The 20503-nt window shown below is 33.6% G+C and overlaps 1 protein-coding gene across 7 annotated transcripts in view; it reads left to right on the top strand.

The window, feature by feature from the left end:
* LOC115966030 (protein TSS-like) overlaps nt 1-17969 on the top strand; it is a 54946-nt gene extending 36977 nt beyond the window's left edge. For 5 of the 7 annotated variants that reach the window (XM_031085371.1, XM_031085370.1, XM_031085367.1 and 2 more), the window contains 8 exons: nt 12759-13015; nt 13163-13548; nt 14556-14638; nt 15054-15130; nt 15785-16109; nt 16406-16529; nt 16835-16869; nt 17451-17969. The gene's annotated coding sequence lies outside the window, so the exon portion shown is untranslated. The remainder of the gene's footprint in view (nt 1-12758; nt 13016-13162; nt 13549-14555; nt 14639-15053; nt 15131-15784; nt 16110-16405; nt 16530-16834; nt 16870-17450) is intronic. The other 2 variants (XM_031085362.1, XM_031085363.1) reach the window with 2 other exon arrangements.
* Nucleotides 17970-20503: the final 2534 nt, after the last annotated feature.

Genomic DNA, 20503 nt, shown 5'->3' with positions numbered 1-20503 from the left:
TTGATTGGTGCAAATAATCAACGAGTTATCTCTGTTGTTCCTATTGTGGGTATGGCAGGTCTCGGAAAGACAACTATAGCAAAACTAGTTTACAATCATGAACTAGTAAAGAAACATTTTGATGTGAAGATGTGGGTATGTGTATCTGATAATTTTGATGTTAAAAGTATTTTAAGAGAGATTCTTGAAATCCTTGACAATAATTGTAGTGGGTTAGAAAATAAGAATGCTATACTTCACCATCTTCAAAAGAAGTTGCAGGGAAAAAGATATCTTCTCATACTTGATGATGTGTGGAACGAAGATGGTGAGAAATGGGATAATTTAAGGAGCAGTTTGTTGGGAGTTAATCAAAATAATGGAAATAACGTTCTTGTAACTACTCGTAGTGACAATGTGGCACAAATCATGGAGACAAGTATCAGACATAAATTGGAAAAACTATCAGAAGATGAATGTTGGTTAATATTTAAGGAAAAGGCATTTGCAAATGAAAGAATTCCAGTAACTCCAGATTTGGAGGATATTGGAAGAAAGATTGCTGAAAAATGTGGTGGGGTTCCACTACTTGCAAGAGTTTTAGGAGGGACGATGTCTCGTAAGAGAGAGAAAAGTGAATGGTTGGCGATTCAAAACAGTAAAGTTTGGAATTCCCCAGATGTTAGCAATGGAATCCTATTGATACTCAAATTAAGCTTTGATCATCTTTATCCACCATCCCTAAAAAACTGTTTCACATATTGTGCAATATTTCCTAAAGATTATAAGATGGGAAAGGAAGAACTAATTCAACATTGGATGGCTGAGGGGTTCCTTCAACAATCTCAAGGACATTTTTTGGTGATGGAGGATATTGGTAATGAGTATTTTGATAAGCTGTTGGCAAATTCCTTATTACAAGATATAGAAAGGAATGATTATGGTGATATTGTAAGTTGCAAGATGCATGATAGTGTCCACGATCTTGCCCTTTTAATTTCAAAACAGGAAACCTTGCATTTAGAGGACAATATTCGACATTTACCTCTTATATCCAATGACCAAACAACAACAACAATCCCACCACCAAAAGATGACATGTCTCACATTCGAAGTTTTTCTCTTATATCCAATAACCAAGTAACACCAACAATCCCACTATCTAGAGATCTCATGCATAGATTGCGCACAGTTTTTTGGATGCATTTTGATCTTGGCAATAAGTTATTAGACTTAAAATGTGTACGTGATCTAACTTTATTTGGGAGGGAGATAGAAGAGTTGCCCAAGTCAATTGGTGAGTTTAGACATTTGAGGCTTCTTCGCATCGAGGAGACCAAAATCAAAGCATTACCCAATTCCGTTACCAAGCTCTACAACTTGCAAACTTTAGTAATCAAGGGTTGCTATTGTCTTGAGAGGCTTCCAAAAGATCTACGAAATTTGATTAGCTTGAGACATATTGATATTGAACATTGGTATATAAAACAATTGCCAATAAATATGGGGCAGTTGACTTGCCTTCAAACGTTGCCTTTCTTTGTCATCGGTCAAGATGCTGGTCATCGAATTGAAGAAGTGGGATGCTTAAGCCAACTCAGAGGAGAATTAAGTATCTACAATCTAGAGCATGTGAGAGATAAAGAAGAAGCCAAAACTGCAAATTTAGTGGGAAAGGCAGGAGTGCAGAAGTTGGGATTCTATTGGAATAGAGAAAGGGATGGAAACAATAACGATGAGGATGTACTGGAAGGCCTTCAACCTCACCCAAGTTTGAAAAGCTTAGAGATTGAAAATTTCAAGGGTGAGAAGTTCCCTTCATGGATATTGGCACGTGATAACAGAAGTGGTGGTTTGTTTGTTTTGGACCATCTGTTGGAAATTCGTTTAGAAAACTGTAACAAGTGCAACAAGCTTCCTACACTTGGGCATTTACCCCGTCTCAAGGTTCTTCAAATAAGGGAAATGGATAACGTGACATGTATAGGAACAGAGTTTTACATTAATTATGGTGGTGAGAGATCAAGTAATAGTGGAGGTGGTAGTGGCAGAAATGTGGTGTTCCCAGCTTTGAAAACACTTGTTTTGCAGTATTTGCCCAATCTAGCGGAATGGAAGGACGCAATGGAGTTGACAACAATAGAAACGGTGTTTCCTTGCCTTGAGGAGTTGACCATTACATCATGTGGCCAATTGACAAGTGCTCCATATCATTTTCCGTCTCTTAAGAAGTTAAATATTTATAAAATCAAAAGCACGGCATTCGAAAGGATTATCAGCAAGCTTACCGCACTCACCTCCCTCAAAATTCATAATATTTCAGAACTTGTTTGTTTGCCAGAGCAGTTATTGCAGAATAATAGGAGTCTCATGTCTATAAACATATATAATTGTTCTGATTTGGTTTCCATCTCGCCGCATCAAGATGTAACCTCTCTCCAATCATTCACAATAAGTGGATGTAGGAAATTGAGTGAATTGTTGAAAGCACCGCTCACCCTTCCTTCTCTTGAGACGTTTGAAGTAAGTGATTCTCCTAATTTGAGATCCTTTCCAAGTCTACAAGGTGCGGGGTCCCTTCTCCGAAGTCTGGCAATATCGTGTGGTGACGAAGTTCTACCGACTGCGTTACAATCCTGCACGTCGCTTTCAAGTTTGAGTATAAATGAGTGTCCAAATCTTATATTAATTCCAGAGCTACGAAAATTGCATTCTCTTACGGTGTTACAAATTTGCGATTGTCCTAATCTGAAATCAATTCCAGATCTAGGAGAATTGCATTCTCTTGCCGACCTAAGCATTCTCTGTTGCCAAACGTTAAAGTTAACGTGTTTGCCAAAGGGGTTAGAGTGCGTCACCCGCTTAAAGGATTTGGCGATCGGTGGGTTTTGTGAAGAGTTGGGTGGGCTAAACTCAACTCTCTCCCGGACGAAATACAACACTTCACTTCACTTAAATATCTGTACATAAACAACTTTGATGGACTGGAAGCTTTGCCTGAGTGGTTGGGCAACTTTTCTTCTCTTCAACAACTGGAACTTCAGTCCTGCAAGAACCTGATGTATCTGCCCACATCGCAAGCCATGCAACGCCTCACTAAATTAGAAGATTTGTTGATTTTTGATTGTCCCAAATTAAAGGAAAGATGTGCAAGAGGTAGCGGGGCAGAGTGGTCCAAAATCGCCCATATTCCACATGTCAATGTCTAACGTTTTTGAGTGGTAAAGTTACTGATACCTCAAATCCTCTTCTTCAGTTTTCCCGATTTCTCTAATACCCTATATTCTTAATTGCCCCCTAATTTCTTCCTTTCTGTCTTTCAGTTTTCCCAAAATATGTTTCCTGGCACTACGGAGAAGTAATTAATCGCATGGAATGTCAATCCACTCCCTAGAAATCGATGGGTAATATTATTATACCAAAGGGTAGCTGCGCAGATTTGTCCACAGCTTTAATGTTATAAAAGTGGAAGCAACGTGAGTGGTAAGTTTATATCATCTTCTCTTCTTTTCTTTTTCTATGATAATCTCATTTCATAATTGCCCCAAATTTTTGCTCTCTCTCTCTCTCTAGTTGTCACCCTTATTTTTAGCTTGATGTGTAGGCATTGGGGATGACATTTCTGTTGTGTATAGCTGGAGGAAAAATCAATCAACTAATTCACTCTCAACTGTGAGAGCTAACAATAGTTCATAAGAGCTGGTAAGTTTTCTCTTATGTATACTCACCTGTTACTCAACAAAACAAAAAAGAAAAAATAAGTAATTGTTAATCAATAGTTTTCTTGTAAAATTAATTTGGCATGATTAGTGTTTCTACTGGGCTGTTACTCAATTGGGGCAAGCTTCTATGAGATCTATAATGCAATACATTTAACAACCTAACTTGCCAAGTCACCACCAACCTCTTTTTTTTTTTTTTTCCCTCTGTTTTTGTTATTTAAAATTGATAATGTGGTTCTACTTCTCTTTTGTTAGTAGATAACCATTCATTTATTGGCATACATTAAGGCATTAAGCTCACCATATGGCAGAAACTGCAGATATTTTACTGTTGCCATTGAAAGGAAGGATGTGCTGTGGGAAAAAGAGCTCTACCGGTCCTTTTTTCTATTAAATGAAAATGGAAAGTTTGAACAGCCAACAGATAGCATCTTATAGTTATCCATTGGTGAGTCCATCCAAAGCAGACTTCCTACCTTTCTCTTTGCTATTATTTTTTTTTTTGGACCAATAAATACTCAATGATCTGCTTGTCTTTCATGACATATCCACTTCTTGAAGTTTTTCACAAAAATTGGGCATGATGTGTCTGTAGGTTTATTTGCTATTTGTTTTTCTACTGGGAGAATTGAGAGCCACCTGTGCACAAATAAGTCCAAATACTTCAACTACCATTGAAAATAAAAAACATAACAAAGTGTAGGAGAATCATATGTTTTTTTTAAGAAAATACAAACTGTCAGTCAAGTGTCCTGGAAAAAAGCTTTTACTGTCAGCTAATGATCAGGTTTTTATCCTATTTTTTGAACAATTGATCCAGCAATTGCTCATTTTTCTTGAAATCTAGCTACTTAGTGGCAATTCAAAATCATAACATTATGCTTATAGTTATCAGCTTTTTAAAAGAAGTTAGCAAAACTAAAGCTAAATGGAAAACGTAAATGGAAGATCACTAACTACCAAGTATGTTCTTATTGGTGAATTAATTTTTCAATCCGAAAGCAGCCTTTCATCACAGTAAATATCTTTAAAAATTCACTCACCAAATCAAATCTCCCAAATCAAGATTTAGTACATTTTGTATGAATGTATAAGAAAAGGTTAGGAAAATAATCGGGTGCTCTTGCATGTCAGTAACATTTCATATTGAAAAAGAGACACTCTACATCCAAAAGAGCCAGGGAAAAAGAAGGAAAGGAAAAGAAAAAAGAATATGATACTTCCTGATGAACTCAGTCAAGGCAGTAAGGATAGGGAATTTTTTTTTCTTTCGCCTATAATAACAGATTCCTTGACCTGAGATATCATTGCACCTTTTCAGCCTTCATACTGTGATATATGTAATTTATAAGTGGAAGTGGTGATATCATTTCATCATTAAGCAATATTTTCAAATTTGTAATCCACAGGAAGCACTTGGCCATTCTTGTGAGCTAGTCACTTTTAGTTTCTGATTCAGCAGACCTTTCTTTTCCGATGTCAACTGTCAAGGATCCTTTACAGATCATCCAGTTTGGAGCCAAATGTTCTTTTGGTTACCTAAGTTGCTCGGCCAACAACGGAATCTCCCAGCAAAGCAATAGGTGTGTAATCCCTTTCTATGGAAAGCTAAGTTGAAGTTTTCCGGAGTGGTTGAGGATTTATTTCAATTTATATCCATGCGAAAGCTAAGAATAAAATCATAGATGGATTTTTTTACTGTTCACTTTGGAAGGAATATGGAAGGAGCAAGAGTGTTCCAGTGCTAGAGGATTGGTTGTAGTCCAAAAATCACAATAGAAGGAATTCTAAATTGGTTCCAATGATTACATTAAAATTTGTGAGTTAACCCAATCTCCTCTTCTCTTCTAATTTCTCTCTTCCAACAAAAATATCTAAGATGCATTCCTTTATTTTTTTAATCTCCCTCCAATTTTGTATACCATTTACTAAATTAGTTGTTTATAATTTTGTATACCATTTACAGATGCTGGTTATCCTTCATTTTTAATCAAAGGTGTACTTCAACATGCTAATTATCCAACATTTCCCAATTAAAGGTGTACTGAAGCACAAAATGGTGCAAGATTGCCCTTATTCCAAATATTCAAAAAGACGTTTGAATCTTATTTTAAGCTAAAAAGAATAAAAAAACAGTATTTTTCTCTTAAGTGTCCTTTTGTCTAATGTTTCACATTTGGTGCATCATATTTTGTTGCATGGCATATGTAGATCTTCAGATATTACTGAAATAAGATTTATTTTTCTTTGCACAATTACGTCCTTGAATTTATTTTTGATTAGGTTTATATATGATGTGTAGGCATTGGGGATGACATTTCTATTGTGTATAGCTGGAGGAAAAATCAATCAACTAATTCACTCTCAACTATGAGAGCTAATAGTAGTTTATAAGCGTTGGTAATTTTTCTCTAATGTTTACTCACCTGTTACTCAAAAGAAGGAAAAAGAAAAAAATTGTTAATCAATAGTTTTCTTATAAAATTAATTTGGCATGATTAGTGTTGGTATTGGGCTGTTAGCCTATTACTCAATTTGGGCAAGCCTTCATGAGATCTATAATGCAATACATTTGACAACCTAACTTGCCAAGTCACCAGCCGGACCATCTCCCCCCCCCCCCCCCCCCCCCCCCGTTTTTTGCTATTTAAAATTGATAATTTGGTTCTACTTCTCTTTTGTTATTAGGTAACCATTCATTTATAGGCATACATTAAGTTGATGCATTAATTGTCTCACATATGGTTGAAACTGCAGATATTTTACTGTCACCATTGAAAGGAAGAATGTGCTGTGGGAAAAAGAGCTCGACGGGTCCAAGAATGTCCGTATTAAATGAAAATAGAAAGTTTGAACATCCAACAGATAGCATCTTATAGTTATCCACTGGTGAGTCCATCCAAAACAGACTTTGTACTTTCTCTTTTACTATTATTATTATAATTTTTTTTGAGCATCAAATACTCAAATGTATTGCATTATATATCCAATTTCTTTATGTTATTCACAAAAATTGGGTATGTGTCTATAGGGTTATTTAGTATTTGTGTTTTTACTGGGAGAATTGAGAGCCACCTGTGCACAAATAAGTTCAAATACTTCAACTACCCGTCAAAATAAGTAAACATAATAAAGTGTAGGGGAATCATATATTTAAAAATATATATATATACAAAATGTCAGTCAAGTGTCCTGGAAAAAAGCTGCTTCTGTCAGCTAATGATCAGTTTTTTATCCTATTTTTTTGAACAGGGATCCAGTAATTGCTCAATTTTCTTGAAATCTAGCTTCTTAATTGAAGTTCAAAATAGTTGCATTATGCTTATACTTGTCAGCTCTTTTAAAGAAGTTAGCAAAATAATATATCTTTAAAAATCACTCACATAATCGAGTCTCCCAAATCAACATTTAGTATATTCTATATGAGTTTATAAGAAAAGGGTTAGGAAAAGAAATTGGGTGTTCTTGCTAGTCAGTACATTTCATATTAAAAAATAGACCCTCTAGATCCAAAAATGGCCTGAACATGTTTGCCTTGATCAAATCCAAGACAGGGAAAAAAAAAAGAATATGATACTTCCTTCCGAACTTGGTAGGATAGGGAAAATTTTGTTTTCTTTCCCCTATAAGAACAGATTCCTTGACCTGCAAAGTTTTAACGTTATTTTGTAATTTTAGATATGATTTCCCCTTTTCAATCTTCATACCTTGGTATATGTAATTTATAAGTGGTGATATCATTTTGTCATTGAACAATATTTTCAAATTTTTAATCCATAGGAAGCACTTGGCCATTCTTGTGAACTAGGCACTTGTAGTTTCTGATTCGGCAGACCTTTCTTTTCCAATGTCACGGACACTTTACAGATCATCCATTTTGGAGCCAAATTGGCCAACAATGGAATCTCCCAGCAAAGCAATATGCATGTAATCCCTTTCTATGTAAAGCTAAGTTGAAGTTTTTTGGAGTGGTTGAGGATTTATTTCAATTTATAAAAAAATTAATTGGGTTCTTTTTAATGATAATTAATTAGTTAGCATTTTTATTTGTTGATTTCATAAAAACATTCACTAAAAATAACTTGTGCATATCTCTATTAAAACATTTAAAAACACTACCTCCAATTAAGTTTTTCCATCTATAATGGTCTTTTCTTCTTGTGAAGCTTTAAATTATTGTCTTACCAAATAGGTGACCATAATACTGGATGCTCTTGATTATGGAAACGTTCATAGGATAGATCCTAATCACTTGCATATAAGGTAATGGACCTTTATCTATAAACTAAAACAATTGGCTATTATTTGATATTTATAGCACAATATGGTTTTGTAACTCATGACTAAGAGTCAAACTCTTTTAAAAATTTTTAGTCACCCATGATCAGTATTGACGTAAGTAGTTTAAACAACCATGGTCTTGACTGATTCTAATGACTTCTGTCATGATTTTGAAAAATGTAAGAAGCGCAACTCATGCTCCAAGCATGGGTAAATTCTGATTCTTGCCAATGAGTTCTGTCTTTGGTTATAGAGGATGCTAACAAAAAACATATCACAAAGGTTCTACCTGGTGTCTCACTCCTTGAAACATTGGACGGACGATGAGCTCTAGCTCGACTGGCACTTCGTCTCCTTATAAGTTCTAAGGGAAGGGTGAGGTTGGTGGGTTTAACACCCTCTTATTTTTTGTGATATTTTATATATGAAATTCTGATTACTTGTTACTATCTTTATAGTTTTAAGTTACCAATTTGCAGTACTTAGGACCTTTTGTATCTGTACAAATTTTGAAGGTTCTCCCTTAGGTATATCTGGAATCTATGAGAAGAAATTCCAAATGTATGACTGAATTCTAAGATTGTCATTAGGTGAGCCTATAATTTCAAACTCCATAATAGTTGTTGATGTTGTGAATTAATTTGAATTTTTTTTTTCCTTTTAATAAAGAGATAATTTGAAGTTAGTTTTCAAACTTGAAAAATAATCGATGACATTCATTTTTCATTTTTTCCTACAGTTTTACCCTTGCTTAAAAGTACTTGAAGTTAGTTTTCAAACTTGAAAATTCATCAACGACATACATTATTTATTCTGTCTTAATTTGAGTTTTACATGAAATTAAAAGTCTTGTTTACTGTACTCCATAAGGAAGGGCATCTTTAGATTCTAATTAAATTGAATGAGACCCTGATTCCATATTTTATTTTTTGGGATCAAATTATGATATAGTATAAGCCATATTACCATTAATTAAGATTGTCTTGACGATCACATTGAAACTACGTTGATTAATTTGATTCTCTTTGAGTTTTCTTTTAAATTTTTCATAGAAACTTCTGTTTTTAGGTCAACTGGAGTCATATTGTATACGTATTTGCAAGTCTTGATCACTGCACTATACTTGGAAACACTATCAGTAATGCATTAGGTGAGGCCTAGGTTTTTCCAATGCTTTCATGATCGTTGCTTTCATCTTCTATTCATGTATATAGTATTCTTAACAATTCCACCATGTTTCATCTCAAATGTTGATTTGTTATGGCTTTCTAACTTTTGAAGCATCTATGCTGGTGACTTCAACACTTTACTAGACTATGAGGTAGACATCCATAGTTAGCTTTTTTATTTCATCAAAACATTGCACTAAAAATTGCTTGTTCATATCTCTATTAGAACATATGAAAATTCTATCTCCAATTAAAATTTTCCATCTATAGTGGTTTTTTCTTCTTGTAAGCTTTATATTATTTTCTTGCCCAACAGGTGACCTTTGCATTGGATGCTCTAGATCAAGCAGACATTCAGAGGATAGTTCCTAATTGCTTGCATATAAGGTAATGGACCTATCTCTAATAATTAAAACCTATTTTCTAGTTTTTGATATTATTAGTACAGTTCCGTTACATAAAAGCCAAATTTTCTATGAGTTTTGTCTCTTATGATCAGTATTGACATAAGTAGTTTGAACTACCTTGATTTTGATACTTGATAGACTTTGATGACTATTGTCATGGTTTTGAAAAAGGCAAGATCCAGCACATGCTCCAAGCAAGTGATAGATGACAACTTCTTTGTTTTGAGCATACCTTTAAATTTACCAATCACACATTATTGACTCCTAATCTCTTCATCACCATCCAATTTTCCTGAGTCTTTTCCTTTTTCAAAATTTTCTTATTCTATCATAAAAATTATTCTGTTGTGATGTGTTGTAGGCACTTGAGGAAATTTATCTATTCTTTCTGGCTAGAGAAATAATTTATTATAGATGGGAGTTGATGAATGTTGATTAAAGTTGGTAAGTTCTCTCAAATCTTCTCCTCTTTTATTGTCTTTCTTATTCTCAACCAGTATATTGTTTATGCAGTTATTCTCAACCCTTGGTTTATCCTTCTTGTTTCTTGGAATGATTTTCATGTTTAAGGTTTAGAAACTATTATTCTATTGGTTTGCTGGAGCAAGGGCTTATGAATCTAATTTTTCTCATATTCCAACAATAGAGAATTAATTATAAGTAATACAATTTAAGTTCCTCTGTTTTTTATTTCTAAAATAAATAAAAAAAATTCCCCATTGAAAATATTAGATATAGCTAATAAAATCCATAATTGAGATTGTTAATAATTCTTCATGTAAAAAGAGCTTCAAATTTGAGATATAGCTAATAAAATCGACAATTCAAATTGTTTTTTAATAGTTCTTTCTCATTTTCATTTTCAATATGCAGGCATAAACTTTTTGCTGGCATAAACTTTTTGCTGGCTTCCTACAGATTTTTCAAAATTTTGGATATTAATACATGGCCATATATGCTAGTTGCAGTAACCTCTCCTAAATCATTCCTATTTGTTGATGGATGATGTGTTTTTCATTTTTCCATAAATTAGAAAATCATTGAGTCATTGTTGTTGTGTTATAAGGCCCTTCAATGTTAATTAAGTAGTGTTAAACATAATTTTAGTACTTTATTTAAATAAGTTTTTATATTTAACAGAAGGCCCTCATATTTTGTCCAAATAGAGAAAAAGGAAAATTCTCTTCAAGTTCTGCACCCACAATGTACTTATGATTTCAAGAAGCTGGTCTGTTCCCTTGCAATATGCTGCTGATTTTTTGTTTCCCTCATTTAAATGAAGGATATGCCAAGGGAAACGGTCCTTAGTATACCAGGATAGAGAAATCATAAAAAGCAAGTGATAAGTCCGTCCAAACTTGAAAATTCATTAGTGCAAGAAACATGTTCAGGTACTTCTTTTTGCTGAGACCTTATTCTCTTCAACGTGGCATAACGCATAAGAAACTCAATTTTTTGTTCTTTACAATTATATTTCCTTCATTTTCTTAAAAACATTATAATAGAAGCACATGACTGATATTTTACAAATTTCATACAGTTAAAAAGGTTCAATCAAACTTGCAGTTTTTTGTCATTTCAACAGTTTTCCAAAGAGTTGCTTATTTATCATAGATCTAGCTTTAGAACTATTGTCCAAGGTCCTAGTAGTACATGTAGAAAGTTGTTGATTGCTTAAAATTGTACATATACAAATATATAAATGGTATTGGTGATGATCCAACAACTATTTGGTAATGGGAGCTTTGATTTTGTCAATCGTGGCGCATCTTGATCCCTTTCACCACACTTTAGTTTGTTACCAACAACGCACAATTAGAATATCTCACATGGGAGAAAATCTTTTGTAATATAAAGGAAAAGCATAAGAATCAGTCTTTTCTCTAGTCAGTAACATGTCATTACAAACAAATAGGCTATCATGCGTATGGCTTAATCTCAAGTCTTTGCTTCAGCCTTTTCAACTATCTACACTAGCCTATTTGAACACCAATGAATCAAATAAACTATCTTATATGGTATTTGGAAAACTTTCATTTCTATAGGAGCTATACATTTGCAAGAAGCTACAGAATCTACCTATGGTGGAAGTGGCACATTGCCTCACTAAATTACAAATGCGAATGATATTTCAATTTCCCAATTTGAGGTCATGTAGGCTTGCACCAAATGGTCTTAGATTGCTCATGCTCTGAGTTATATATTATAGTTCTTTTTTCAAAAGTATTTTCCAAAAAGCCAAGTTGTGGTTAAGATGCAATGATATGGTTATAAGCATTAAATTTCATATGTGTTCAGGTGCTCTCCTTTGGAAAGGGACTGGCTGTCTTTTTCTAAAGGACTTCTTTGCCATTTACTGGTATAACCTTCGTTTTGCAAACTGACAGTTGTTTTAAGCTTGAATAGCAGAATGATTTTTAATGCAGAATGAGCTTGGATTTTCCTATTATTAATTTTCTTGCTGACACAGTCATCACTTGTTACAAAGTGTACATATAGAGTTCTCCTTCCTTTACTAAAACTCTTAACCTGGAACTTAGTGAACATATGTTGACTACTCATTGTTTGATAAATTATTAACAATTTCCAAAGGGGGATCAAGTACTTCAGACAATATTACTGAGTTTGAGGAGGAAAAACAGATAAAAATCAAGATATCTAGAGTGACATTCATGTATGGTACATTTGCCCTCTCCCATTTTCTCCATTAAATTTTTTTGTCAAGATACAAACCAAAGGAAGGGGAAGGGGGAAGGGTTGAAACAGAACTTTTGGCCAGTCTTTTAAGATAGGGTGCATCCTTGGAAGTTAAAGAAATACCACTTGGCTATAAATGGCGAGTGGTGAATTTTAGAATTACTCTTTGTAGATAAACATCTTAATGGTGCTTGCTGCACCCCACTTTAATTTGTTCGGTATGGACTATGAAAACATACATTTACAGTCATTTATGATGCCTTTTAATCTTTATGTGCAGGTATTCTTACATGTCTGGATGGGTTTATGGACATGGCAATGGTGCAAACATAGGAAAATGTCAAAGGGAAGTTGAAAATTAACAACGGTGATGTTTTCATTTGCAGAAATAATGGTAACTACGAATTGTCTTGTTATTTTACTATTATTATTCAACTTTCTTTTTTTGGTCAATACCATATTTTACTTGATAGATAATGATTGGGATATCTCTTTTGATGCAGTTCTCTACATTAGTATAAGTCATGTAGATCATCAGCAGTCATGCTTTTAATTTAAGATAGTGGATTTTGGAAATGAGGATTGGAAGATCTTCTCCAATGGAATGAGCTATCATATGTTTGATGGAAGAGTAATGCCTTATTACTATTGTGATGAATGGTATCATTGATTTAACGGTGTGATCAATGATGATGATGATGATGATTGTTGTGTTGGTGGCTTGACAATGTGAACACCCTTTCCAAATAATGTTATTATGGTAATAATTTCGTTAGTTGCCCGGTTTTGAAAGAATATGTGAAACTAGCATCTCGAGTTTCTAAAACTCGAGATCCAATTAGAACTCGAGCTTTTAAAACTCGTTTTGCCCGGTTTGTCAATACACTAATGTGGACAAATTTTCCAGGTGGACGAAATTCAGCCACGTAGAAATTGAGTTTATAAGACTCGAAATCTGCACAATATATCAATCTGACACTTTTAAACATTCTCTTAGTTCAAACACCTTCTCACTCAGTCTCTTAGTTCAAACACTCAGTCTCTCAAACACTCTCTCTCAGTCTCTCAAACACTCTCACTCAAACACCCAAATCAGTCATCCTCAACCCCTCGGCGTGCAAAAAAAATCACCTTTACCCTCAAACGCTCTCTTTTTCCTCACAATCGACTTCAGACTAGAAAATCCCATACCTTGAAAATCCCTTTTCCTCACAATCGGCTTCACCCTCACCCATACCTTGAAAATCCCTTTTGTCCCTACCAACGGAAGTTTAGATTTTTTCAAGTTTGAAGGTATGTTTTTCTTATAAAAATTTGAGCTTTTTAAATAATTATTCCATCTGGGTTTAGCCCAAGGGTTTGTGTTTGATAATTTCCCTTGTTAGTGTAAGATTTAAGTTAGACGGATTTGTTTTGTTACTTGTTGTATGATTTGGGTTGCCAGCATATTCTGTTTTTGTCTCTCTTTTCTGTTGGCTTTTGGGTAATAATGCTTGATATGTGTTTACTTGCTGGGATTTATGTTTGTAAAATCTTTGTTATGGGGTGGTTGCAAATGTTGCAGAACTCTTTGGATCTGTGTAATATGTCTTTACTTATAGTTTGTGTAGATATGATGCAAATTTCTTCATTGGGCTCAAAATTAGAGCAATTTGTGCTTTTGTTTGTGCTCTTATTTTTGTTCTTTGTTCTTGGGTTATAATTACAAAAAATTTAAAAAAAATTGAGGCTTTTGAGTTTTGATACCTTAGTTTGTTGTGATTTTTTTACGGTTGAAGTTGTTTGCAACAATTTCTTGGGTTCAAAGTGACATTACTTTCATGGGTTTTCCTTGTTCTGTACTCAGCTTTAGAATATAGATTTGTCCTTACTATCTCACATGGAAGATTCTATTTAACCCTTTGGGATTTGCTTGATTTGAAAGTATTGTAGTTCTTGGTCTATGAAGATACATCAGCACAATTAGTTTATTTCATTCCATAAAACTGCTGCTACACATGGTTTTTCTCTGCTTCATTGAAGTTCAGATCCACTGAGTTTCTTAAGGAAGCCCCATCACTTCGCACCTGATATTGACCCCCACAATTGGATGTAATCTTTGTGTATCAGGGTGATTACTAGTAGTGTTTGCTGACCTTCCAGTTAAAACAATTCCACCAAAAGCTAAATAATGGTGGCTGGTAAAATGAGTGAAAAGAACATTTGAATTCAAGTTTGGTACACTTGGTCCAATGCCAAATGTGAATGACTACAACAATAACCAATTTGATAACCCTGCAGTTCTTCCTCTTATCACACAGGTCGTTTACAGTCAGATTTCCAATCTGACTGCTGTTATTGGTCAGGATATTAGCAACCAGTCCAGCTTCTGCATTAGGGATTGGTGAGTGATCCCACTTTGTTTGCTCAAAAAAAAAAAAAAAGTAAATAAATAAAATGCATGGAAGAATAGAAAATTGGATTTTGAATCTTGTTATATTGATTTCGTTTGGTTATGAAAAGTCAGCACAATTTAAGTAAATGGGTGAATTTGGTAAGCTAAATGAAGTTCTTACTACTAATGGTACTTTGGTTTCAATTGCTAGATTAGTAGTTGCTTATTGAAGCTTAAGCTACTTGAGAATATTGTAATTTTGTCAATTTATGCGTTTAAGATCGACATTTTAATTTCCTTTCTTTCGTTACAAATTTTTTGCCATATGTGTATTTTTGAATCCCATTAATCTTTTTATTTGTTTACCAGTATAAAAGTGTTGAATTTATTTGATTTTATCTTGAAGCTTAGTTTATTGTTTCAGAAATACTGACTGGGATTGAGCCTTTAATTTTTCAACCAACTTGGATTTCTTAGCTTTTTGCATCTAGAAGACTAATGGTATAAGTTCTTTTGATTAGAAAGAAAATGATAATGCTACTCTTTGAAAGATGAGAAAATCTTGGAAAAAACTGTAGCTTAGGATTTTTGATATTTTATTGTCTATTTTGCTGAATAACATATAACCATATGACTCAGTTCAAATGACCTTCTCATTTAATGGGGAAATCTTTACAACATTAATCATACGCTCTTGATGTTTGCATCCTTTTTTTTACCTCAGTATTTTTGGCAACCAATTGAGATGTTCAACAATCAGCGAGAAGCTGCATGTTGTTAGTGAACCAATGTAAAAACTGTGAAAGAGTAATGATTTAGTGGTCATTCATGCCTGATTATTGGGTTGCTAGATAGATGTATATTAGATTATATGTTCTTAGAATGTTTGGGATACTGTAGAATTTGCTAGATCTATTATTTTCTTTTCTTTTCTTGTGAACATTCAGTAATTGTATGGCACATTGAGTTCAACATAATTATCATTTTGTTACTGATAAGGTTCACTCTCTCTTCAATGAATATTTACTTATGAGGAAAAGAATGCCATGGTTCACATTAATTCATTTCCAATATGTTAAGAATGAGAGTCAATTTACAAACCATCAATTTTTTGTCCTTGCTGACTTTTCTCAATCTACTTGAAAATCTTTTTAGGTTAACATCTCTATATCTTCATCTATTCATGGTGGTTTTCACTCTCCTACAGGAGACATTACACATCGCTTGTGTTCAGCAGCAGAATTGAAGTTTTACTTCAATAGTTTCTTTGAAAGATCTGGGAGTACCAATTACTTGAAACCTAATAAGAACTGTAATTTAACCTCATGGGTGGAAGGCTATGAGTCGGGATGGGCTTGTAGTGTTGGCTCAAATCAGAAGGTTAACCTAAATGATTCAAAGGTCATCCCCGCAAGAACACTCAATTGTCAGGCTTGTTGTGAGGGTTTCTTCTGCCCTCATGGTCTTACCTGCATGATTCGTAAGTATTTGAGGGTCCTGAATAGCAGTTCTTTCTATAAAAACCTGGAGGAGCTTCTAATTGATAAAACTTCAAACGTCAATTGTCTTGTAGACATCAATTGCCATAATAAATTTGTGATACCAAGTTATTAAAATAGGAGGCCACATATGTTACCATTGGGATAAAAATTTATGAAAGGTTAACCATTTCCCTCCATATCTCCTAGGAATCAAGTAGTACTTATATATATGTACTTTTTCTTTTTCCTTGGTTAAAAGCTGTCTCTGATGTTTCTTCTGGTTGTTGGTCTCCAGGGAATCCAAACCATACTTGTGGAGGAGCAAATATTTGGGCTGATGTTGGTAGTAGCAGTGAGTTATTCTGTTCAGCTGGATCATATTGTCCAAGTACCACCAGCAGACAGACTTGCACTAGGGGGTATAAAAAAATTTCTCATTATTGATCACTTAGCAACCTTCTCTAATGTTTTGCTAGTTGCAACCTTGTACTTTGTTTTTGAATAATGTTTTAACTTGATATGAAAGAGTGAAAGAGTGCTTTCATTATTGTGGACTTAGAAGCCTTCGTATCATTAATGCATGTATTTAATTTATTTGGAGCTATTAGAGCATGATCTACTTTTGGGGGCATATGAGTTTGAAGTAAAAAGAACTTTTTTTTATAATTGTCTTTCTTGCCTTTGTGATTATTTCCTAATGCTGTCATTTTTTTCATGGGACTAGACATTACTGCAGGATGGGTCCTACATCTGAGAAAAGTACGTTTTTTTCCTCTCCCCACCCCCTCCCCCTTTCAACTAAATTTCTGAAAAAGTTTTACATAATATATAGCAATGGATGTGGATTAGTTTATGATCAACTAGTTGTGTTGTAAATTCTTTTTTCTATGCTGCAACAAAGAAAGAGTTTATTTTTTTCCTTTTTTTTGGTACTGCTATCTAAGCCTTAATACAGGATTTTGGATTTGTCTAGAGTTTCCTCTCTATAAGTTGTGTTTTATTGGTACCCTAGATAGACTATAGAAGACTATATTCTTAAACCAAAGAACATAATCCAATAAACCAAGTGAATGCTACACTGCTTGTTACCTAGCCTTCAAACCATGTTTGCATTGCCTCCATTGATGACTCCCATTTGGTAAATTAAGTATATAATATTAGGCTATTAACTTTGGTGGTAACTTATTAGGGATTTAACTGTTTGTATTGCTATTTTTATGTCAAAAGTAAATTATTGTCTTCCCTTGCTTTTCTGAGTTTGCTGTTGGATTTTTGGCATAAATCTATACCGGCTTACTAATAAGGTTCCCTGGCTCATGTGTTTGTGTGTCAATTGACAGGGTCATCCAAATGTGAAGGTCATCCATTCATCTAAAGGTGTTGGTGAGCCTCCATTTTTTTCTGGCCTTGGCTGTCTTTTTTGCCATCAAAGATGCCATTACAGTTGCAAGAGCAGAAGTGGGTTGTAATGACTGGTTTGCTCTGGATAATCCCGCAACACTTGAACACATTCGGATGGCTTGTTTGGATGAGTTGACTGCACCATTTATATGTCTATTGTTTCCACCCTAAGCTCAGTGTTTGATGCAATAGCCTTATTTCAATTTAGCATATCTCTCAGTTCTCACTTTGTACAGTTTACTTGTCTTTAACATAGTGGTTACAAAATAAAATGAAATAAACTGACTCTGCTAGTCAGGGAAGAGCAAGGGGAACACCCTTTTTGTAAGTTAAATAATGGTATTCTCATTGTTTACTATGTTACAAGATGTACTTACATCAGCACAATTAGAGGATCTCAACTTAAAAGATGTACTTAAATTTTGTTTCTAGAAAAAATATTGTAATTTCATTGCTAATTGCTTCCCCGTTTGTAATATGTAAACCTGAAAATTCAGTTCTCTTTTTTGTCCATTTTGTTAATGGAAAGTATGAAGCAAATGAAAACTGAGTGTTTTAGAATTTCTAATGCTAACCTAAAGCATCCTGCTTTTGCTTGCTTTCTTAGTGTTTTTGGCCGGAGAAGGATCTTGACAACCTATGTATATATATCTCCACTAAATTTATTAGACTAACATTGCGGTTGTTCATAAGTATCTCATACATATATAACTTACTTTAGAATAAGCAAATTAAAATTTATGTTTTCATACACACACATATTCCTCTCATTTCTAGGGTAGTGTCTATTTGTGATTTGAGTTTATCTTGACACAATAGTTTGGCCCTCCAACTCAAAATTTCTGACTCCGCCACTCCGAAAAATTGTATCCACCATAAATGGCAATAAGCAACAACAAAAAAGGAAAAAAAGCAATAGCTAAAAAAAAAAGCTAATTTGTACAAAAGAAAAAAAAATGTGAGATTTAAAAAAAATAAAAAATCACAAAAAATCGAGATTTAAAAAAAAAAAAAAAAATATATATATATATATATATATATATATGAGAAGAACTCAAGTGTTTCAAACTCGAGATAGTCAATAAAAAGGTTGATATGAAAAATAAAAGAGCGAGATTTAAAAAAAAAGAATATGAGAAGAACTCAAGTCTTTCAAACTTGAGATCCTCCGGAAAAAAAGCTCATATCTAAAAAAAAGCGAGATTTAAAAAAATAAATATGAGAAGAACTCGAGATCCTCAGGAAAAAAGCTGATCTTTTCAAAAAAAAAAAAAAAGGAGCGAGATTTTAAAAATAAATGTAGGAGAAGAACTTGAGTGTTTAAAACTCAAGATCCTCAAAGCTGCTTCACCGCAAGCAAATCGTGGAAAAGCGCGTGAGAGAAGTAACTACGTGAAGACTTGATCACGTAGGTTGCTTGGATTGGAAAAGAAGTTGAGAAACTCGAGTGTTTGAAACTCGAGAAACTTGAGTGTGAGGCTTAATAATTTTGTCTAGGAATTTCGTAGACTACGTGTAAGTTTATAAAATTTTTCCTAGAGAAACTCGAGTCTTTAAGACTCGAGTTCTATGTGAACTTTATTTAAATATCAAGTAGAAAATCAAGTCTTTAAGACTCAATTTTTATTTTGTAGAAATCGAGTCTTTAAGACTCGAGATCTATGTGGAATTTTAATCCTAGTCAGCAGTTGCACAGTACTTGTAAAGCGAGTTTCTAAAACTCAATTTTTAAATGGATCTCGAGTTTCTAAAACTCGAGATGCTATTTTCCTTAATCCTTTGAAACATTAGTTAACTTACTGTATACAATCTCCTTACACAGCTACTTTGCAAATATCCCCTTGACAATGTTTAAGTAATGTTGCCGTGTACTTGGTTTCAAATAGTGTCCACCACGTCACTTGTGCTCCACACTAAGATTAGCCAACCTTATTGGTTCATATTGCAAACCTAAACTATTATATATATGTGGTCTTGTTAATTGTTGTGTGACAAAAAATAGAGCTCAAGAATTTCAAAAAAAAAAAAAAAAAAAAAAAAAGGTTCAAGCGTGCTTTGTTTAAGAGAAGTTATAGGTTTCTCTTCTCACATGCTTATGGTGAGAGTGCTCTTTAAGTGTATTGATGTTTGGGTTTTGTGATAGCACATTTATACTATCTTTGTAATTGGTCCTATTTTCTTAGTGAAATTTTTTCCTTAACACCGCCCAAGGATGTAGGCCTATGGCTAAACCACATAAATCTTTGTGTTCTCCTGTGTGATTTTTTCTTTCTTTCTATTTTTTTATTTATTTCTATTTTGCATGAACACTGACTATCATTTTATTTTCTCATTTTTAAGTAAGTACACCAAAGTGGACCAAAATAAATTTAATGGTTCGTGATAGGCAGAAATGTACCGAATTGAACAAAGTGGACCAATTGAACTAAATGAACTAAACCAAATTGGAACAAATGTGGAACCATAATTAGTATAACTCAAAAAATTAACAATAACTATAATAATAAAGTGATTTAAAACCATAGTATATGATAAGTAATGTATTCCAACATGATAGATGTGGTTTGTTGTTAAAGTAACATTAATCAAATTTGTTATCACATTAATATTTTTAACTAAATTATTATGCATGCATGATGCATCTGTGATTCTATGCGCCTGTAGAAGGTTTTATTCAAGTTTAATTTAGTTACATGTAGAGAAAGTTGGTACACCACAAAAAAGCATATCTAGAAAACCACTTGCATGTAATATTTTACACAAAAAGAAAAAGAAAGGATAGAAAAAATAAAATAAAATTTGGGCTTTATTATTTCTATCTTTTGAAGTTATTGAAAATGAAATTTGGTTCTCTAAGTAGAAGCGGAACTGGACCCTTTAACTTGGCCTTGAATACTACATTAGCATATAGATATGAATACAATGGTGGAATGAGATTATATTATATTATATTTTTTTCAGGTGACTATAAACTAAAAATAAATAAATGACA

This window comes from Quercus lobata, chromosome 10 (genome assembly GCF_001633185.2).
Source record: "Quercus lobata isolate SW786 chromosome 10, ValleyOak3.0 Primary Assembly, whole genome shotgun sequence".
In the NCBI taxonomy this organism is placed as follows: domain Eukaryota; kingdom Viridiplantae; phylum Streptophyta; class Magnoliopsida; order Fagales; family Fagaceae; genus Quercus; species Quercus lobata.
The sequence above is the reverse complement of the archived record's forward strand: the minus strand, read 5'-3'. Positions and strand labels throughout refer to the sequence as shown.